This window comes from Podarcis erhardii (assembly GCF_964252035.2).
Source record: "Podarcis erhardii genome assembly, chromosome: 15".
Classification (NCBI taxonomy): domain Eukaryota; kingdom Metazoa; phylum Chordata; class Lepidosauria; order Squamata; family Lacertidae; genus Podarcis; species Podarcis erhardii.
In genome coordinates, this window is record NC_138505.1 from 4302698 (window position 1) to 4325865 (window position 23168).

At 47.6% G+C, this 23168-nt stretch overlaps 1 long non-coding RNA gene across 1 annotated transcript in view; it reads left to right on the forward strand.

The window, feature by feature from the left end:
- The first annotated feature begins 367 nt into the window (after positions 1 to 367).
- The window catches only part of LOC309330154, a 53473-nt gene continuing 30672 nt past the window's right edge, over positions 368 to 23168 (forward strand). Inside the window, exon 1 of the long non-coding RNA XR_014151319.1 lies at positions 368 to 671. This is a non-coding gene — a long non-coding RNA (uncharacterized lncRNA). The remainder of the gene's footprint in view (positions 672 to 23168) is intronic.

The window sequence follows — 23168 nt, forward strand, 5'->3', positions numbered from 1 at the left end:
TTAGAGGAGTTCTCTGACTTCCACACAAGGAGAGACACCAGCCTCTTAGGGAACATCTCTCTGTTCCCCGTGGCAAACGACTGAGGCCCAGAGCCTTTCCTTTATACAGTAATGGATTCCAGCCGCCATCTTGAGCCCCACAGCCAAAGGGAGGCAGAGGGTCCTTAGCATCACGATAGGACTCTTTGTGACTTCTTCACTGCACATCTGAGGCCATTTCAGCCCTTGTGAGGGGAAGTGGCTCATTTCAGGCTGAGGGGAGCCATCATTTTCCCTCTCTCTTATGGCTCCTCTGAAGGACTGAGGGGGGAAATGTAGGCTGGAGCAGCCACACTTTTGTGGGCTGACATTCCTGAGGTAAAAAAATGGGGGGGAAGAGGGAAAACAGAAGAGGCTGTATTTTTTTTGCAGGAGGATTTGAAGTGGGAGCCATTTGTTTGATAAATGCCACCACCACTATGGACCCTTCTTTAATTTTTGCTGCTGTTGTTCTCCACGCCTCAGAAAACAACCACAACAGCAAACTGTATATGTTTTATTTAATCTCTTGGGTTCTAATCTGCTAGAAGAATAGAAGAGCCAGTCTTCTCCTAGGTGTCTGCTCTGAGGCACTGAGGGGGTAAAAAGGAGGCTGGGGCAGCCATGTTGCCGATGGTGGCGACCTTCCTGAGGTTAAAAAAAAGGGGGGGGAGGAAAAATGGAAGATTTCAAGTAGCAGCCATTCGCTTGATAACCCTTGTCCCTTCCAGCTTTATTAATTTTTTTATTACAATCCATCATTTTCACTTTTGGGAATATGGCTAATGAACAAGCCCCCAGAGCGTTTCCAGATGTTCAAACAAAACAAACAAGAAACACCTCAACCACTTTGAAACTCCCCACAAAGAAAGCAGCTCAACAGCTCTGTCCAGATTTTCACTTTTGGGAATACGGCAACCCTATTTAATCCCCAAACCATGAGTTGACAATTAAGAAGTAACTGATCAGCCTCAGAGTGTGAGGCCAGCAGTATTTCCCAGGACGGGGGGGTTTCCCCCCCCTTTTTTGAACTGTCTGCTTTCAGGAGACTTTTCATACCGACCCCATTTTTAGAGAACAACATAATTTGCCCTCAGAAACAAACAGCTGAGGAAATGCTTCCTTGGCAAGGCACCCTCTGTAATGAAAGGGGCCGAGCTGCCAGCCAGAGACTGAGCTGTTCTGTATCATTACTATTGCTTTTAAAGGTGTATCTCATGCCTCAGAAGCGCTAATGAGCGCACCGACTAATGAACAAGGGAAACCAGCCCAGTTGAGTAGGAGCATCCAACTCCATTGGCAGAGCACATGTCTTGCAAACCAGCAGCGTCTCCAGGGAGGATTGGAGGCAAGGCTGTCGTTGGGCTCCCATCCCAAAACACGCCCCGACTCTTGCTTGAAAAGAAGAAAGGAGGATAAAATCGTGATATGTGTAATGGTTGTAAGGGGGTCACTTGTGCGTAAGTTGCCTTCAGTTTTAGTTAGATTGCCTGGCCAACCATGCTTTGGCTGACAGCTCACACTCCGTGGCCGGTCAGTCACTTGCAGAATCCGTCAGTGGGTGTTTCTTGAACCTCTTCCAATGTAAGAGCTGTTTGACGCCAAGTCTCCTCCTACTTTCCCTGCGCGGAACTCATCTGCGCAAGTAAGGGGACGGCAGTGGCGTGTCAGCGCTCTCCCCGCTAGTCTCTGGTGAAGGGTCTTGGAGACCTGTCTCCAATTCCTCCATCTCCCTCTCTTCTCTACTGGTGTTATGCTGAATTCCTTCCCCCTGCTGGTCCCCTCTCCAGCATCGCTCTGGAGCCATGCCTCCGCCTCTCGCTCTGATGTCAGTTCCCTGACAATATGGAATTGTGAAAACAATGGCGACAAGAGACAGGACTATGACGATGTGGAAAATGCTTTGGAATTCAGACCGTGGGAAGTCAAAAAGAAAAAAAGATTACAATTTGGAAGACAATTGGACTTTTTATTTTAGGTTTTTATCTTTATTGGATTGGATTTGATATGTTAATTGGACGTTCTTATTGGAAAATTAATAAACGCTTTTTTAATAAAGAGGAAGGAAGGAAGAAAAGCATCTTTATTCAGGCTATTAGCGCAAGCTCAGAAGTCGATTCGATTCCAGGATACACGAGCGAGGGAGCAGGTTCATAACTGAACAGAAGCTATGGACAGTTGACACGCACACCACCAGATGCATTCTCTTCTAAACATGAGAACATCTGCGATATCCAATTAAGCAGCAGAAGCAAATCCTCAAAACATCATGACGTCAAGGACTAATATTCGCAAAAGTACAGGAAGGGAAATTGGTCCCAAGCCTGGCATCATCAGCACCATAGGGGTGAATCCCATGCTGACAGTGGACATCTTGGAGGAGTCTTGGAGAACCTGAAATGAGAACATTTTCAAGGATACTTTCAGAAAAATGTGGATTCCCAAAGAAATAAGTTTTTAATGTTGTAGCCTGCCCTGGGACGCAAGGGAAAGGGATGGGTGACAGGTTAAACAACAATTTTACAAAGAACCTAAGATGAGCTGGCTGGATCAGACAAAAGAGAAATATTGCTGCCTCCAATTGTGGAGGGGAAAGCATAACCATGGTGGCTGGTAGCCCGCAATACCCCTTCCCATATTCAGCATGACATTCAGAAGACAGGGAGCTCCTTTTAATGCACCTGACCATGGGTTCATCTAGCAGAGTGTTGTCCCTCGAGCAGGAATGGGGAACGCTTTGAATCTGAACTACAAATCTCAGCAGCTGCAGGAAGCAGAGGAGACGAGGGCTGTAGTTTGGCAATGTCTGGAGGGCCAGAGGTTCCCCACCTCTCTTCACCAGAAAGAAGGATTCCCTTTCCAGGGTTTCAGGGGAGCACCTGGCTCTGCCAGACCTGCCTCATGCAGGAAAGGGTCAGTGTGGCTGGAACAAGGCAGCCCTGCATAGAGTGAGCCTCAAAAATCCAGTTCAGATGCTACATGGGCAGCAGGTGTGACCATGGCCAGAGCAGCTTTCTCCAGAAAGACAGGGAACAGGGACACTAGGCAAGGTTTTGCAAAACCACTCAGGACCATGGCTGCTATCTTCTTTTCCTAGCTGGCTCCAACCACAAAAGTACCCAGTTTCGCATTTCTAAAAGCCCCAATACAACTCTAGGTTAAAATTTTCTGTTGAGCCCTAAACAATCCCAGTAGCACAACTCCTAGGATGTAGAGATTTGAGTTCTTCTTCCCAAAACTGCTTCTTGTCTCTCAATTGACAGCTAATTGAGTCAAACCAAATTTCAAAATTATTTTGTTCCATAATCAAAGAGTTCCTTCCTTCTCTCCTCTAAGAAGCAATTCAGTTAAAGACAACTTACCAAGTGATGGAGAAGCCAAGTGACAGGAGAGAGGAGATGTTTCAAGGCACTGGTGGAAAAGCCTTTTATACGTGTCAGGGGTTCAGGGAGAGAGACAGAGAGTGAGGGGGAAGGATTCCAGAGTGACGAGGAAGAGGATGACAATGACCCAAGATTGTCCATGAGTCCGTCCAGTGAATCGGAGGACTCCCAAAAGGGAGCCCCTCTGGTCAAGCCAAGGGGAGCTAGAGGGGGAAGCAGTCAGGAGCAGGGAAACGAAGGGGGAACCCCCAGTGGGAGTTGGAGATCGGGACCGGCTGCTCCGCTGGAACGGAGTGAGGGGGGTGGAGTGACCAGTGTGTCAGAAGGAGCGGAACAGGAAGCAGAGAGGGGAAGGAGATCAGGGCAAAACGTCCTGCCGGAGGGGAGGAAAGTAGTATCGAGGGCAGTGTAACTGTCAAAGGGAAGGTCAGGAGCAACGTACGCGCGCCAAGTTCAAAATGGGAGGCGCTCGGAAATGAAGAGAGTCCTGGGGAGGAGCCTGGTCCCAAAGCCCGAAGGAGGGGGGAGGAGGCGCCAGAGGATTCAGCCTCTGGGGAGTCCCGAAGGGAAAGAACACAGGGGGGCAGAAAGACCCTGCGGAAAAGGAAAGAGAGGAAGAGGTGGACCAGTACAAGCCTCTTAAACTGGTGTAGAGGCGGGACTGACTCAGAGGGGACTTCAGCGGTCTAAGCGTAACAGACGTAGAGTCACGGAGTTAGGCTGTGAAGCTAAGAATGTTCTTCAATAAAAACTTTTGTACATAAGCCGGACTGGACTTTGGTCTCTTGTGAGCTGGGACCACGGGTGACTCTGACAGTAAGTCCCCTCCCACAGAACGCAAAATTTTTTTTTGCAAAGCTCACGAACGGTAGCGGCCATGAGTGCGGAGGAGCAGCTAACAACGCTGCGCAACGCAGTTACAGAACTCACCGCTGCAGTCATTGCATCTCAGAAGAAGAGTGATGAAGCGGAGAAGCGCTGCCAGGACCTGCAAATAAGGTGGGAGCGTGCTAGCAAGGAGGGGTTCCCAGGGTCCAGATCGGAGGGAATTGGACTTGGAAGGCGGGGGGGCAGTCTAGTCACCCACTTCGATGGGAACCTAAAGCACTACCCAAGTTTCAGAGCAGACGTCTTGTATGCACTGCATTTGCTTCGTAATGACTTTAAAGATGAAGAGGAGAAAGTGGGGTTTATTGTGTCTCATTTGCATGGGGAGGCAAGAGCTTGGTTGCGCAATTTGTGGCGCGAAGACGGCCCTGCCCGCCGCGATTCTGATGAATTTATTAAAGCGATGGATGCTTGTTTCCAGTCAACCGTGGATCTTGATCTTGCGTGCAGGGAAATGCACGGGCTGCGGCAAGGCAGAGCCACTGTGCGTCAGTATCATTCACGATTTTTCGCCTTACTGACTGTATTAGGCTGGGAGAAGGACTGCAAACCAGTGAGAGATTTGTTCTGGGAGGGTCTCGGCGGCCCCATAAAAGACGAACTTGCCAGGGGAGACAGACCTCAGACCCTGGAGGACGTCGTGCAGAGGGCTCTTGCGATTGAGGTACGGCACGAAGAACGTCCTTGGCACAATGAGGAGGGACGTCAGGCGCATGCACCGGCAAGGACGCCTCCTTTTCTCCCCAGAGACTTCAGTCAGGCACATCCCTCGCCTCTGGCGCGGCAGGGGGAGGAACCGATGGAAATTGGTGGTGCTAAGGCTCAAGCAACAGCCAGAGTCCCAGCATCCGGTGCAGTAAAGGCGAAGCCTCCTAGAGGGAACAGGAAATGTTACATCTGTGACAGTGCACAGCACATGGTGAAAGAGTGCCCCCAGAGGCCCCAGAAGCACACTGCAGCCTTAGCAACAGTGGCAGCAGAAGTGATGCAAGAAGAGCAACCTCAGGGAAACGACAGTGCCTGGCTGGAAGCAGAGCTGCTGGGGCTCAGCCAGGCGAATCTGTAGAGCAGTCCCCAGTGCCTTTGCAACGTACAGACCCTTTACCACCCAAGCCAACGGTGCAGCTCACTGCAACACTCCAGTTGCCGAACGGAACCACCCTGGAAGTCCCCATCACGATCGATTCTGGGAGCAACGCGGACTTTGTGGGGGTGCATTTCGTCAAGCAGCATCACATAGCGCTTCTGCCCGCGACAACGCCTCTAAACGTAGTCACGGTTGATGGCAGGAAATTGCTGGGAGGACAAGTTGTGCAACAGACGCCTCCCATGGAGATGCGGATTGGACATCATAGAGAAGTCATCAGCTTCAATGTCACCCGCCTATCGGACATGCCTATAGTACTAGGCATGAGTTGGCTGGAGAGACACAGTCCTGCGATAGCGTGGTACCAACGGCAGATCACCTTTTGCTCATCGTACTGTGCTCAATATTGTATCCAGTCCAGCCAGGAGGAGGGGGCGGAGCAGCAGCTGCAACTTGGCATGGCGCAGGCAGTTCCTCGCAAGTACGAGAGTTTCCTGGAGGTTTTCTGCGAGAAGGAAGCTGACCAGCTGCCGCCCCACAGACCTTACGATTGCGCGATCGACCTGTTGCCGGGGGCGCAGCTGCCGACTGCGAAGCTGTATTCCATGTCTGAGGACGAGATGCAAGAACTCAGGGAGTTCATAGAGCATAATTTGAAGCGTGGATTCATCCGGGAGTCCAAAGCAGTGGGGGGCAGTCCTGTGTTTTTTGTAAAGAAGAAGGACACGCCCCAGAAAAGACTCATTGTGGATTACAGGGCCGTAAATTCCATGACCAAGCCCAAGGCCTTCCCCATGCCCAAGATTGATGACCTCCTAGCGACCGTGCGGAAGGGGAAGATCTTCACCAAGTTGGATCTGCGTGGAGCGTATAACCTCATCCGTATCCGGGAGGGCGATGAGTGGAAGACGGCCATGTTCACGCCTCTGGGCACGTATGAATACAGAGTTATGCCGTTTGGTCTCCAAAATGGATCTCACGTCTTCCAAGCCTTTATGCATCACGTGCTGGCAGGGCTCCTCTACAAGAAGTGTGTGTGTTTCCTCGACGACATCCTGATCTTTTCGGAATCGCAGGAAGCTCATGAAAGAGACGTGAAGGAGGTCCTGCAGAGACTGCGAGAACACAGGCTCTACGCCAAGTTAGAGAAATGCCAGTTTGATGTGACGGAGGTGGATTTCCTCGGCTACAAGCTGTCTGACAAGGGGCTGGCCATGGACAGTGTCAAGGTCCGCGCCGTGTTGGACTGGAAGAGCCCACGCAATCGGAAGGAGGTCCAGAGATTTGTCAGGTTCGCCAATTTCTACCGCAAATTCATCAGGGGTTTTGCAAAGGAGACGGCAGCAATCACGGACACTCTCAGTTCCAAGAAGAAGAAGTTCGCTTGGACGGAACAGGCGGAGCGCTCTTTTAGGAAGCTTAAAAGCCTCTTCGCTTCCGAGGAGCAGCTGCTGCACGTGAATCCGGGCAGACCCATGCGAGTAGAGACCGACGCCTCAGACAGAGCGGTGGGAGCCGTGCTCCTGCAAGAAGATTCGCAAGGAAATTGGAGACCCGGTGCCTTTTACTCCCGAAAGCTCAGCAAGGCGGAGCAAAACTACACCATATGGGACAGGGAGCTGTTGGCCATTCACGCTGCCTTCAAAGCGTGGCGACACTTCCTCATAGGAGCCAAGCACACGGTGCAGGTCCGTACGGATCACAAGAACTTAGAGTATTGGCGCACGGCGAAGCTCCAGAGCCAAAGACACATGCGCTGGGCTGAATTCTTCGCGGATTTCGACTTCAGGATAGAATACATCCCGGGAAATTCCAACGTTATAGCCGACGCGCTCTCCAGGAAACCGCAATATCTCGAGGAAGCAGCGCCAGTGGCAGCCAAGCACATTTTCGCACCGCAGGCGTGGACGTGCGCTACCATCGCAGTCGACCTGGACGCGGTGCGACGTGCGTTGCAAGTGGATCGATTTGCACAATCCAAGATGGAGGCGCTGCGCAGGGGTTCGCAGAGGGACGATGAGTTCCAATTACGCGACGGGCTGTTAACTCACAAAGGTGCCCTCTACGTACCGGGTGAAGAGCTCCGCGCGAGGGTTCTGCAGCAGTTGCACGACGCCCCCAGTGCGGGCCACTTCGGCAAGGAGAAGACAATAGAACTGGTGGCCAGGGACTTTTGGTGGCCCCAGATGCGGGGAGAGATAGCGGATTACGTCGCCAGGTGTGACACTTGTCAGAGGTCCAAGCCAGTGCACCAGAAGCCAGCGGGGTTACTGGAACCGCTGGAGACGCCACAGCAACCGTGGGAGAGGGTGGCGCTGGACTTCGTCACTTACCTGCCCAGCTCCAGAGGCAAGACGGCGGTGCTGGTGGTGGTGGACCTGTTCACCAAGATGGCGCACTTCATTCCTTGCGCGAAGGTGGCGACGGCGGAACAGACCGCCAAACTCTTCATCAATCACGTGTTCAAGGTGCATGGGCTGCCACAATCCATCCTGTCTGACAGGGGGTGCCAATTTGTTTCTACTTTTTGGCGGAAGCTTCTAGGTATCCTGCATGTCAAGATCAACCTAACGTCGGCAAGGCATCCGCAGACCAACGGCCAAGCAGAGAGAGTCAACGCGATCATGCAGCAGTACCTAAGATGTTACGCAAATCAGCGCCCGGCGGCGTGGGTGGACTACCTGCCGATGGCGGAGTTTGCCTACAACAACACGAAGCACGCGTCGACGGGGGTGACGCCGTTCTTCGCGAACAATGGTCGTCATCCCAGAACCTTCCCGGGGTTCGTAACACCGGGAGAGGGGGTGACGCAAGAAGCCGACCAGTTCGCAGCAGAACTGCAAGAGGTGCACGAGGAGCTGCGGAGACATTTGGAGCTAGCCAAACAAGCATATAAGGTGCAGGCAGACAAAAACAGGAGAGTGGGAGAGGACATCCAGGTGGGGGACTGGGTATGGTTAGCGGCCCAAGCGATGCCAGCCAGGTCGTTGGCTAAGAAGAAGCTGGGACACAGGCAGCTAGGGCCATACCAGGTGGAGGCTAGGATCAACCCTATAGCTTTTCGACTGGCCCTCCCCGAAGGTTCCAGAGTGCACCCGGTCTTTCATAGGTCGGTGCTCACTCCCTACAAGACCCCGCACAGGTTTCAGGAGTCTGAAACAGTACCGCACGCACGCACTCAGTCACCCGAGAGGGAGGGGGCGCCCAGGGCCGAACCACTCAACGAGGTCACTGAGATCCTGGACTCGAGATGGGGGGTAGAGGGAGTAGAATACTTTCTAGCCAGAGAGGGTACCCTGGCCAGTGCCAATATTTGGGTGCCGGACTACGCTTTAGACGAACCTCTTCTGAAAGACGAGTTCCATGCACTTTTCCCGCATAGACCCATGCCAGCCGAGTACTTTGATGACTGGCTCTTTACGCCCACACTTTCAGACAGTACTTTCAGGGGCTTTTCTTCCGCCGAGGAGAGAACGCCAGACTCAAGCCCGCCCAGGGGATCGTGTTCGGGGGTAGACACAGAACCCTCTTACTGGTGGGACGAGCAACCAGAGGACGACTGGCGCAAGAAATGGCTGACGGGGCCTTGGCAGGCAGCACCAGACGAAGTAGCAATGGAAGAGGGAGCCGAGAACACCTTGGGTGAAGAACCCGCATTCGAACACACATACACCGAGCTGCTAGCAGAGGACATTGAAGCAAACGAACTGTATCCTGCATCTACCTCCGAGGAGCTGCGGCTCCCACGACCTGCCTCCGAGGGCCGGGAGGGGGGAAGGGGGGGCTTCGAGGGGGGGATGGATGTCAGGGGTTCAGGGAGAGAGACAGAGAGTGAGGGGGAAGGATTCCAGAGTGACGAGGAAGAGGATGACAATGACCCAAGATTGTCCATGAGTCCGTCCAGTGAATCGGAGGACTCCCAAAAGGGAGCCCCTCTGGTCAAGCCAAGGGGAGCTAGAGGGGGAAGCAGTCAGGAGCAGGGAAACGAAGGGGGAACCCCCAGTGGGAGTTGGAGATCGGGACCGGCTGCTCCGCTGGAACGGAGTGAGGGGGGTGGAGTGACCAGTGTGTCAGAAGGAGCAGAACAGGAAGCAGAGAGGGGAAGGAGATCAGGGCAAAACGTCCTGCCGGAAGGGGAGGAAAGTAGTATCGAGGGCAGTGTAACTGTCGAAGGGAAGGTCAGGAGCAACGTACGCGCGCCAAGTTCAAAATGGGAGGCGCGCGGAAGTGAAGAGAGTCCTGGGGAGGAGCCTGGTCCCAAAGCCCGAAGGAGGGGGGAGGAGGCGCCCGAGGATTCAGCCTCTGGGGAGTCCCGAAGGGAGAGAACACAGGGGGGCAGAAAGACCCTGCGGAAAAGGAAAGAGAGGAAGAGGTGGACCAGTACAAGCCTCTTAAACTGGTGTAGAGGCGGGACTGACTCAGAGGGGACTTCAGCGGTCTAAGCGTAACAGACGTAGAGTCACGGAGCTAGGCTGTGAAGCTAAGAATGTTCTTCAATAAAAACTTTTGTACATAAGCCGGACTGGACTTTGGTCTCTTGTGAGCTGGGACCACGGGTGACTCTGACAATACGGTTTCTCTCTGGATTTTTAAGGCAACTGTTTGCATGGCATCACTAATTTGGCTAAGTATACCCCACCTCAGACAAGTCTCGACTTTACCAGAATGCCCCTGGCCACCCTCCCAGACCATTTAACCCAATTTTACTATGTTGTAAGATGTAACCTTTCATGTCAGGCAATGTCTTGGCTCAGCTTCATTTTGGAAGTTCTTTGTGTTTCTCTTTATGGGATTTGGGGTTTTTCTGAAGCCTTCATGCTTCTGAAGCATCATATGTGGAGCATCACGGCTACAGACAAACTTCATTGTTGAAACACATTTAAAGCACTTTTCCCCCTTCACAGAATTCTGTTTAGGGAAGGTTTTAATATTTGACGAATTATTGTATTTTAATCTTTTGTTGGACGCCACTCAGAGTGGCTGGGGAAACCCAGCCTGATGGGTGGGCTATGAATGAATTATTATTATTATTATTATTATTATTATTATTATTATTAGGCACTGTAGATGTTTAAGGGCCCTGGGAATTGTAGCACTGTGGGGGGGGGGACAGGCATTGGACAGGATCCACACAGATCCCTTAAAGAGGACACCCTTAATGAGGAGGGGCAGGCAGAGGCTACAACCTTCCCTCCATCCAAGCAAAGGCTTACCTGCATTTCTCAGCAGCGGGTACCCAGAGGCAGAATGCGGAGGAGGGAGAGAGAAAGCTCCATGGCCAGGAGCCATTGATAGCCTTATTATCCTCCATGAAACTGCCTCATCGCCTTTCAAAGCCATACAAATTGGTGTCCATCGATGTCTCCTGTGGGAGGGAGTTCCGCAGTGGGGACCCACAGGTTGAGAACCGCTGGTCTAGAATATGTGAATTCTCTAATGTCATCCATTCCTTCAACCAAGCAACAATGACAGACTCTCAATAAAGAAGAAATTAATGTAGACTGAAGTAAAGACTGTACAGTGGTGCCTCGCAAGACGAAATTAATTCGTTCCGCAAGTTTTTTGTCTTGCGAGTTTTTCGTCTTGCGAAGCACGGTTTCCCATAGGAATGCATTGAAAATCAATCAATGCGTTCCTATGGAAACCGCCTTCAGACCAGGTCCGGGGACAGTCTGTCCCCCGACCTCTTCTGAAGGCTGGGGGGGGGGACAAGGGCTTTTCTTCCCACCCCCAGCATTTTAAAAAACCCTGGGACAGCAGAGGACTTCTCCGCTGTCCCGGGGATTTTAAAATGCTGGCGGGCGGCAGCGCTGCCACCCACCAGCATTTTAAGATCGCCCCGGACAGCGGACTTCTCCGCTGTCCCGGGGCAATTTTAAAGCCCCTGGGAAGGCAGGCGGGGGGGGAGCAAAGACGTTCGCCCCCCGCCAGCCTTCAGAAGAGGTCCAGGACCGGCAGGGACCGGCAGGGGGCGAAAGTCTTTGCTCCCCCCCGCCTGCCTTCAAAAGCCGTCCGGGATAGCGGGAAGCGCTTCCCTGCTATCCCAGACCGCTTTTAAAATGCTGGCGGTGGGGAGCAAAGCCTTTCGGCCCCCGCCGGCCTTCCTGGACCTCTTCTGAAGGCCGGAGGGGGGGGAAGGCTTTGCTCCCCACCGCCAGCATTTAAAAGAGGTCCCCAGAGATTTCCCTATGGGCTTTCTTCTTGCAAAGCAAGCCCATAGGGAAATTCGTCTTGCAAAGCGCCTCGAAAAATGGAAAACCCTTTCGTCTTGCGGGTTTTCCGTCTTGCGAGGCATTCGTCTTGCGGGGCACCACTGTATTTTTATGTCATCTCTTTCAGGACCCTGGATAATACCATGGTTAGTAATTTCACAGCTCAGGTCAGGCAAAATAGCTCCCACCTAGCCTGGTTTATAAACCAGGTTTATATCACTCCAAGAAGCTCAAGGTAGTACACATGTATTTTCTTTCAAACTTTAACAAAATCAATTGGAAAACAAAAACGGAAAATAACCCACGAAGGTGGCCACCTTCGCATCTCTAAGAGTCTAATTGGAAGTCTAAGTTCCCATTTGTGTGAAATTTTATTTGAGCCCTAAACAATTCCAGTGGCACGCCCAGTTGCTCGTGGAGATTTGAACGTCTCTTTCCACCAATCTGAATTTTATCTGTCGATAGACATCAAATCATGCTGAATAAAATCTCAAATAAATACTGTATCTGCTTCAGAACCAAGTGATTCCTTCATTCCCTACCCTAAGAAGAGAGTAAGTGAAAGATAAGTTAGCAAAAGAACTGAAGAAGATGCCAGAAGGTACTGGCAGAAAATCTGCACATGGTGATCCCCTCGGGCCAGTCCCAGACATTTTGGCACCTCGTGAATCAGAAATGGGTGCTCTCCCCCCACATTCTAGTCTGTTAAGGGTGCTTTTTATTTAAAGTTCAGGCTTTGTTGTGTTTTTATATATATTGTAAGCCGCCCAGAGTGGCTGGGGAAACCCAGCAAGATGGATGGGATATTAAGAAATTATTATTATTATATTCCCGCCCTGTGGAACGCCCTCCCATCAGATGTCAAGGAAATACAGAACTGTCTGAATTTAGAAGATATCTGAAGGCTATAGGAATGTTTTTAATGTTTGATGTTCTCTTAAGGTAAAGGGACCCCTGACCATTAGGTCCAGTCGTGGCCGACTCTGGGGTTGTGGTGCTCATCTCACTTTATTGGTCAAGGGAGCCGGTGCGCAGCTTCCGGGTCATGTGGCCAGATGACTAAGCTGCTTCTGGCGAACCAGAGCAGCGAACAGAAACGCCATTTACCTTCCTGCCGGAGCGGTACCTATTTATCCACTTGCACTTGATGTGCTTTCAAACTCCTAGGTTGGCAGGAGCAGGGACCGAGCAACAGGAGCTCACCCCGTCGCGGGGATTCAAACCACCGAGCTTCTGATCGGCAAGTCCTAGGCTCTGTGGTTTAACCCACAGTGCCACCCACATCCCTTGATGTTCTATTATGTTTCTGTATATGCTGGAAGCTGCCCAGAGTGACTGAGGCGACCCAATCAGAGGATGGGGTAGAAAAAAACAAAATTAAAATAATTATTACCATTATTCATATTCAGGGAGACAATAAAACTCACCAAATTCCATTAGAAGGAACATGAAGGACATCATGCAAAGGGAAGCCAAGCAAAAAAACCACCCCAAAATGGCTTGCTAAGCAAAGGAGGATGCTGACATGACAGTAATTCATCCAAACACATAACATTGGAGTCAAGTTGCATCTGAATTGCTTGGAACATCAAGTGAATCTAGGTGGGGTAAAGGTAGTCAAATTAGTGACCCCATGCCAACATATTTTCTTCAAAGCACAGACCCAACAGCTTAATTACCACCTGCTACACTGCTTCACAGCTGTAAAACTAGGTCACGTTATTTGCTCTGGCCCTTAAAGACATACACATCTTGTGAAACAATAATGAACCTTCAAATTTAAAGAGACCATTCAACAGATTCAGATTCAGTTTCCAAAAATGGTATGAGAACTGAAAAACACCAGCGTTCGAATTGCACATTTGTATGAATTTGTGGGGATGCGGGTGGCGCTGTGGTCTAAACCACTGAGCCTAGGGCTTGCCAATCAGGAGGTCGGCGGTTTGAATCCCCATGACGGGGTGAGCTCCCGTTGCTCGGTCCCTGCTCCTGCCAACCTAGCAGTTCGAAAGCACCCCCAAAAGTGCAAGTAGATAAATAGGTACTGCTCCGGCTTAGTCATGCTGGCCACATGGCCCGGAAAAACTGTCTGTGGACAAACGCCAGCTCCCTCGGTCTGAAAGCTAGATGAGCGCTGCAACCCCAGAGTCGTTTGCAACTGGACTTAACTGTCAGGGGTCCTTTACCTTTTATGAATTTGTGATGCAGGTCCCCAACCAATTAATTACTTTGCAAAGCTAAGCTGGGTCCTGTATGGTTTCAGATTGGATGGGGGACTATGTGTTGAGATTCCCTGGGGGGCTGGACTAGATGGCTTTGGGGGTCCCTTCCAAGTCTACAATCCCATGATTCTATGTGCTAATGCAGAGGTCAGCAAACTTTTTCAGCAGTTCACTGTCCCTCAGACCTTGTGGGTGGCCGGACTATATTTTGAAGGGAAAAAAATGAACAAATTCCTATGCCCCACAAACAACCCAGAGGTGCATTTCAAATAAAAGCACACATTCTACTCATGTAAAAACACCAGGCAGGCCCCACAAATAACCCAGAGATGCATGTAAAATAAAAGGACACATTCCACTCATGTAAAAGCAGGCTGATTCTTGGACCATCCACGGGCCGGATATAGAAGGCGATTGGGCCAGATCCGGCCCCCGGGCCTTAGTTTGCCTACCCATGCACTAACGTCTAGGAACTTAATGTGCTAGCAGCTTTCTTGCTGTACCACTAGGGGGACTAAATGTAACATGTTCCAATAAATTAACTTTCATATCAGCCACCCGTTTGATCAGGAAGCTGTTTAGCATTGTTTTTCCGCAACTTCATCTTGGATATTCATCATGTTCCTCTTAATGGGACTTGGGGTGTTTCCTGAATCATTCATGCTCCTTTAGTGTAATGTTTGGAGCATATGTTATCCTGGCCACAGAGGTACACCCATCATACCTTTCGAGCACATTCACAGTACAGTTTTCCCCCTTTAAAAACGATGGGCTCTGTCAGACAGCTGGGAATCTTGCTCTGTGAGGGGTAAACTGCATTTCCCAAAATCCTTCGATGGGAAAATATACTGTGAACATTTGAGGCCTTGTACTGTTAAAATACCCTGCAAGCATGCGTAGCAGAAGTCCTTCTTGAGCAGTCTTGGGAGGTGAGAGAGAAAACTTATTTAATTGGGAGGAGCCTGGATCAAGTCAATTCATCCACACTGGTCTGGGTGAGAGTGGGTGCAGGACTATCTGGCCAACGCAGGGATTTAGGGAAAGCCACTTCCGAGGTGGAGAGGAGGTGGGGTTGCGGGCTTCATGCCCTCCCGCCACATGTGCAGGGGCTGGCTTGCAGTCCCCGCGAGAGCAGGGAATCCTCAGGCACGTCATGTCCCTTGCCAGCCAATTTAGGGCCGGCGCGCCTGAGGATTTCCCTCTTTCTCTGCTCCAGCGCCCCAGCTGCTCCGGTTTCCCAGCCTCCCGCCCTTTAAGGTTTTTGTTCCTTGACCTTGCTATGGACCTCGCTTGGTCGCCATTAAGGGGCCTGGTAGGAATTTTTTCAACTTGGCAAATTGGCACCAGCCATTTGGTTTTTCGCCTACCTCGTAGCAAATCGTAACAACTTCCTCGGCACGACATTGGCAGTTAGGCATTGGTAAGGGTATTGTTATGCAGATGAGTGGGGGGGAGGAAGCACCATCATCTGCCCCCATATCGAAGTGTAGTCTGGTAAAGGATTCCGGGGAGCGTGTCCCTGTCTGAAGCCTATGGAGGTGAGGGCCTAAGGCACACCCCCGAGCGGTGACCCCGGGGAGCTCCTAGTTGATGTACATCAGCAGGACTCCCCCTACTGGTGGTTAACCCTTGCTGGTCTTCTAGCAATCAGGCTGAAGCCAGTTAGTCGATAGGACCAATGCCTAAGCCAATACCGCTCAATTCCTGTAATCAATAAAGTTGTGGCCTAATTTTGCCCATTAACCTAAAATACTGGTGTCCTGTGTCTTTATTTCCGTGGGGGAGGTGGGAACTCGCCACACAACGTGGCCAGAGGGTGAACACACTTAGTGACTGGTTTCAGCAACAGTGTCTCCTGAGGCTTCAGAAACTCTAATCAGGTACCATGAAGACCCTAGTATAAATATCCACATTCCTTCCTGTACATCTTGTCCCTTTAATTGTTTTTTTTAATATATATATAATTTTTTATTAATTTTCCAATTTTTAACACTAAACAGAACAACACACAAACATCAACAAATACAAACACACCCAAAAAATATCATTTCTTAACCTCATTTTCATACGCCTCGTTTCTCGGGCTTCCCCGTACCTCACCCTTTTTGTATCCTTATTTTGCAGTTTTTCAACAACCCTTTTTGCCAATTAAATTTTAAATTTAAACTCATTGTCATTCTCAATTTCACCTTAAATCATCAAACAGTTTTAGCTGCAATTCTGCATCTTCCTTCCCCTTGACATTTTATCACTCCTCTATTTTACAACAGTTCTTAAGATATATATACTTTAAACTTCTTCCAATCTTCCTCCACTGTCTCTTTCTCTTGGTCGTGGATTCTGCCGGTCATTTCTGGCAGTCCCATAAAGTCAATCACTTTCGTCTGCCATTCTTCCAGTGTGGGTAATTCTTGTGTCTTCCAATACTTTGCTAGAAGGATCCTTGCTGCTGTAGTGGCGTACATAAAGAAAATCTTATCCCTCTTTGAAACCAATTGGCCGACCATGCCCAGGAGAAATGCCTCCGGTTTCTTTTGAAAAGTACATTTAAGTACCTTCTTAATTTCATTATAAATCATTTCCCAGAAGGCCTTAATCCTTGGGCAGGTCCACCAAAGGTGAAAGAAGGTACCTTCGGCTTCATTACATTTCCAACATTTATTATTGGGCAGATGGTAAATCTTCGCGAGCTTGACTGGGGTCATGTACCACCTATAAATCATTTTCATAATATTTTCTTTTAAGGCATTACATGCCGTAAATTTGATACCGGTGGTCCATAACTGTTCCCAGTCCGCGAACATAATGTCATGACCTATGTCCTGTGCCCATTTAATCATAGCTGGCTTAACAGTTTCGTCTATTGTATTCCACTTCAGCAATAGGTTATACATTCTTGATAAATTCTTAGTATTGGGTTCTAACAATTCTGTCTCTAGTTTCGATTTCTCCACCTGGAAACCAATTTTCCTGTCTTGTTTAAAAGTCTCCATTATTTGATAATAATGGAGCCAATCTCGTACTTTAGACTTTATTTTCTCATAGCTCTGTAATTTAAATTTACCACTTTCTTGTTCTAAAATTTCAAGATATTTTGGCCATTTAGATTCCATGTTAAGTTTCTTCACCTCCTTGGCTTCCATAGGTGATAGCCACCTAGGAGTTTTATTTTCCAGCAAATCCTTATATCGAATCCAAACATTATATAATGCTTTTCTAACAATATGGTTTTTAAAACCCTTGTGAACTTTAAGCTTGTCATACCATATATATGCATGCCAACCAAACCTATTGTCAAATCCTTCCAAATCCAATGTGTCTGCATTCTCAAGAAGTAGCCAATCTTTCAACCAGCAGAAAGCTGCTGATTCATAGTACAATCTTAAATCCGGCAGGGCAAACCCCCCTCTTTCTTTTGCATCAGTAAGTATCTTAAATTTTATTCTGGGCTTTTTGCCCTGCCAGACAAATTTAGATATATCTTTCTGCCACTTCTTGAAGCAATCTAGTTTATCCACAATTTGTAGTGTCTCAAACAAAAATAACATTCTAGGCAATACATTCATTTTGATCACTGCAATTCGGCCTAACAAGGAAAGCTTCAAGTTCGACCATATTTCTAGATCTTTCTTTACCTCTGTCCAACATTTATCATAGTTGTCTTTAAATAAATTCACATTTTTGGATGTCATATTAATCCCCAAATATTTTACTTTCTTTGCCACCGTTAATCCAGTTTCATTTTGAAAACTCTCTCTTTCAACATTTGTTAAATTTTTTTCCAAAACTTTAGTTTTTTGTTTATTCAACTTAAATCCTGCCACCTGACCAAAAATTTGAATTAATTCTAAGACTCTCTTTGTACTAGTGTCCGGCTCTTGCAAAGTCAATACTAAGTCATCTGCAAATGCCTTCAGTTTGTACTGTCTGGCTCCGACCTGAACTCCTTTTACCAGCTGGTCCCCCCTAATCATATTCAGCAAAACCTCCAGGACAGATATAAAAAGTAATGGGGATATTGGGCACCCTTGCCGTGTCCCTTTTTCTATGGAAAGTTCATCAGTTACCACATTATTTACAATTAGCTTTGCCTTTTGTTCAGAATATATTGCACCTATACCATTTTCAAACTTTTGGCCTACCCCCATCCCATGGAGATTCTTTTTCATAAAGTTCCAAGAAATATTGTCAAAGGCTTTCTCCGCGTCCACAAAAATCAACACCGCTTTTGTGTTAATATTTACAGTTAACAGCTCCATGATGTCAATTATATTCCTTACGATCTCTGATAAATGTCTTCCTGGGAGAAAGCCTGCCTGGTCTTTATGAATCTCCTCCACTAACACTCTCTTCAGTCTTTTTGCCAAAATATCAGCAAATATTTTGTAATCCACATTTAGTAATGATATAGGGCGGTAGTTCTTAATCTGATTTTTTTCAATTTCAGTCTTTGGTATAAGTGTGATAAAAGCTTCTTTCCACGATTCAGGTGCCTTTTCCCCCTCTAGTATTTCGTTACAAACCTCCTTAAACGGCTGTATTAACCAGTCCTTCAATGTTTTATAGTATCTGGAGGTTAGTCCATCTGGCCCTGGAGATTTCCCTAATTGCATATTTTGAATGGCACCCTCTATTTCTTTATCTGTTATTTTCTCATTTAAAATCAACATACTTTGCTGCAAAAATTTTTGTAATCCATATTTCTTAAGAAAGTCCTCTATAACTCCTTCATTTTCAGGCCCTTGTGCATATAACCTTCTGAAATAACTCTGAAAACAATTGCTAATCTCGTTTGGTTTAAAAATGTTTTTTCCATCCACTTCCAAGCTTGTGACTGTGTTCAGTTTCTGTCTTTTCTTCAATTGCCATGCTAAAAGTTTCCCACATTTGTCCGCTGATTCAAATGTCCTCTGTCTCATTTGCTTGATTTTCCATTCTATCTCCTGATTCATCAATTCCATATACTGCATCTGATAAAACTTGATTTCTCTCAAAATTTCATGAGACTTTGGTTTAGACCTCAGTTTCTTTTCTCCTTCTTTTATTTTTTCCAAAATCTTGTCCTTCTTCTCATTTTGTTTCCTTCTCTTTAAAGAATTCTGTTGTATAAGGAAGCCTCGCATCACAGCCTTACTTGCGTCCCAAATCACTCTTTTCTCCACCTCTGTCCTCAGATTTATCTCAAAATAGTCCTTCAAAGTTTTTTGGGCCTTTTTGTAAATCTCAGCATCTCTAAATAGGGTGTCATTCATTCTCCATCTGAAGGAGCCAGCTGTTGTCAGTTTCATTTCCATCTTCACTGCGTTATGGTCGGAGCATGTTTTTGGGCAGATTTCCACTTTTTTATCCTTGGAGCCATTCCACTGGTAATCCAAATTTGATCTATTCTTGTCCATGTCATCTGTGCCTCTGAAAAGAATGTTCCCTCTCTTTCAAGAGGGTTTCTTGTTCTCCAGATGTCAATCAAGTCCATATTTTCAGTCATTTCAAAAAAGGTCTTAGGTAGTCTCCCCTCTTTAGAGACCACCTGTCTTTGTGCTTTGTCCATGTTAGTAGAGACGACGCCGTTCATATCTCCCAACAAAATCACCTTATAATCCAGATAGTCCATTAATGTCTCATGCAATTTCTTATAAAATTCTGCCTTCCCTTCGTTTGGTGCATAAATGCCAACTATCAAAAAATTTTCTCCTTGGATTTGTATCTCAATTGCCAAAATCCTTCCATGTTCATCCTTAAAGATCAATTTGGGGATCAATTTCTCCTTTACGTAGATCACCACTCCTCTTTTTTTAACTTTGTCCGACGAAATAAATTCCTGTCCTAATCTTTTGTTTATAAGCAATCTTCTGTGTGCCCTTGTCACGTGGGTTTCTTGTAAGCATATCAGATCCAATTGTTCTCTTTTCAAAATATGAAAAACCTCACGCCTTTTTCTGGGAAGGTTCAGTCCATTACAGTTCCAAGTTAGAAATTGCAGAGACATTGTTATTTAGTTGCCTCCAGTCGCTCCCTGCGGCTGGTCTTCTTCCGTTGGTGACTTGAGTCCAAAAGTCAGGTTTCCAAGATCTGTTTCCGACGTTGATTCTAACACTCCTTTCAAAAGGTCCTCCTCGTTTCTGTCCAGGAATTGTTCTTTATCTTGCACTGTTCTTATTTTGACTTTCTTTCCTTTGAAGTTAAAAGACAAACCTTGTGGAAATTCCCACCTAAAAGGTATGTTGTTCCTCTTCAGCAGGTCAACCAGATTCTTAAAGTATGTCCTTACCTCCAAAATGTATTCTTGTCCCTTTAATTGATCGAAACATTAATTCAAAGTTCATTTTGTCTCTCGTTCTGGTGTCTAGCTCATGCTTCTTACACCAACTACTAGGAGGTTTGGAAAGCATTCAGAGTAAACTGGGGGTGGGGGTGGCAAAAAACTAAAGGAGGGCAGCATTAGGGAAAGTGTTTTTTGGGTTAATTCCACATAAGTTGGTAATGCTGACTCATGCCCCAGCTGGCTAAATCTGGTGACTTTCTTATCTGTGTTACTGGGCAGATATGGCAGGTAAATTTGAGTACAAAAGGACTCAGGTGACAGCATACAGTATGGGGTTGTGGTAGGAGTTTGCAGGTGAAGCACATATTCTGCCTCAAAAGACACTGGTCCCTATAGATGGCTAAGGGTGCTGTGAATCATAGCTCTATGAGGCATGATCTACATTTCCCAGAATTCTTGGGGAGGACAATGTTCCGTGATTCCTGGAACTGTCAGTGTTCAAGGCCTTTATGCTGTTACAATGACCCTGCAAACGTTTGGAGCAGAGATTATTGGTGAGCAGGCCTTTGAGAGAGAGAAGGAGATGATGCTACTGAAGCCTGAAGGAGTCAAGAGAACACCCTGAACTCCATTCAAAGGAACACAGAGAACATCATCCAAGGTGAAGCTGAGCCTAAATTAAGCTAAGCAGGTTCCCGAGCCAAGCTGTAACCTGACCTGCAAGATAGCTTTCGGAACATAGTATGGGAAGGTTGAACATTGTCCTGGTCTTGTGGTAACAGCTTAGGAATGCTTGTCCCTTCAACCTGTCAATGTCAGACATCCCAGTTTCTCACTGTTTCCAAATGTGAATTCAGCTACCTTTGTGTCTGCAGCAGTTTGTTATTTATTTATTTAGCCTTGTGAAAATTCATAAGCGGCAATGCAAAATTCTCCCAATTCCCCACATTTCAGCATGGAATTTTGCAATCAAAGTCTAATCTAATCCACATTTGTATGTTAAGCTAATTCACTAATCTCTTCATTTTATGCACTCTTTCATCTTAACGTATGGGGTTTTTTCTTTCTTTCAAAATATTGCTTGCTTGGGGAACAGCATCACACCTTCATACAAGTGCCTATTTTGAAGGGTGACATGTTTTGGCTATTATGTCAATTTGCAAATTGTGAATTGGAAAGATTCTCTTTTAAATGCAAACTCAACTCAACCCCCCTAACCCCATTCCTGGCAAGGGTAAAAAGTACTCTCAGAAGAGTCCTCTTTCTGCTGACCTCATCACGACTGGACACCTTGGAACTGCAGAAACAGCTTCCAAGGAGTAGCTGGGAATCCCTCCTTCCAAATGAGCAGTGCCTGTCTTGGCAGGGACTTTCAGGCAGGAGAAGCTAATAGGGGGTCAGCACAGAGGGGTGTCGGACAGGATCAGACACATATCAAGGAGACATATTTGTGATTGCCAGTTGCCCTTCATGAAAGGTGAGCTGAGAACCAGTAAAGCAGGAGAAAAACACGCAAGAGGCCTCTGTGATGCTGCAGTGAAGCTTTAATGGCTAGCAAGGAAGGAGGGAACATTCTCTGGGATCAACAGGTCAAGCAGGAGAAGAGATTCAACATTAAGAGATTAAAGGAAAGCAAAACACTCATAAAAGTGTTCACAGGCGACCAAAAAGGCCCCAGGCCAGAACCTCTCGGTGGAAGATGTGCAGATCTTCTGCCAATTCTGACTCAGTGACCTGAGACTTGCTTGGCATAAATGGAGGATACACTCAGCAGAGGAAGATTTGCAAGGGGAAAGAATGTGTCACAGAGCAAAGATGACATGTTGGCAGCCGTGGGTAGTTTGCATAATGGGCGCTCAGCATTTCGGACTTCCTGGCCCTCAAGAGCACAAACCATACGCAGGTTTCTTGACTCAGTTGTCAGTTTGGGGCTTTACATTAGGATCAGAAAGCAGACGATTCTCAATTGGGCGCATCTGGTGAGTGACATGCATTCTGTTCAAAACATGAGACCATCCAAAGTATCAAAGGAAGCAGCAGAAGTGAATCCTCAACGACGGAATTGTGGCCGCTTGATACTGAATCTGAATTTGTTTATTATAGCTATAATATCCTCTATTCGGGGGTGTTCCACTGGCATCTCCGAAGAGGGAGTTAAATTATTGATACTGGACATCTTGCAAGAATCTTGGATACTCTGAAATGATACGTTTTCAAGGATACTTTCAGAAACATGTGAAAACAGGGGAAATCAGACATTATCTCTCAGATAACCAGAGAAATATTTGTCAGACAGGGAGAAGGCAGTTCCCCTTACTTTTCAGCTTTTACATTGAGATTCCTTTATAATGACTTAAAGAATGCATATCCAGGAAGGAGGCAGTTCAGATAGCGAGAGATATAAAAGATTAATTTAATATTGATTTTTAATTGTTGCGGCCAGGCCTGGGACAGTAAGTTGAATGACGGTAAAACATTAAAACAGTGATTTTAAAATGGAACAGTCTCAATGATTCCCATCCCTATTTGACAGGTTGTGTCTCCCTGACCCTTCTCCCTCTCCCTCTGAAATTTGAGAGACTTCTCTCCCGCTCTGGCCCTGCAGGATCCTTCCTCTTCTGGGGTCAGACTGTTGGTCCCCCTAGCTGAGTGTTGTTTCTACAGCAGGGATGGGGACGGGTAGCCTTCCAGAGCTTGTGGAACTACAACTCCCAGCAGCCCTAGCAGCCACATTGGCCAAGGCCAGAGGGGGTGGGAGTTGTTTTACATCTGGAGGACCACAGGTTCCCCAGCCCTGCTAAGCTGTGAGTGGGATGGACGTCCCAGGAGTTCAGCTGAGCCTCTTTCCCCATCGGACCTGCCTCACCCAAGAAAAGACAAGTGGAGCAAAGGAGCCCTGCCTAAAGTGCTCATCAGTCCTTCTGTTGAGAGGACATATCCTGTGACAGTGGCACAGCACCTTTCTCAGAAGAAGAGGAGGATGGGGCACTGGCCTGAGATTTCCAGGGGAAGGAAAATGGGTCCAGGGATCTTCCCATTACACAGAGCTGCTCTTTCAAACAAAGCACAACCAGATCCAGAACAGGACATCTTCCC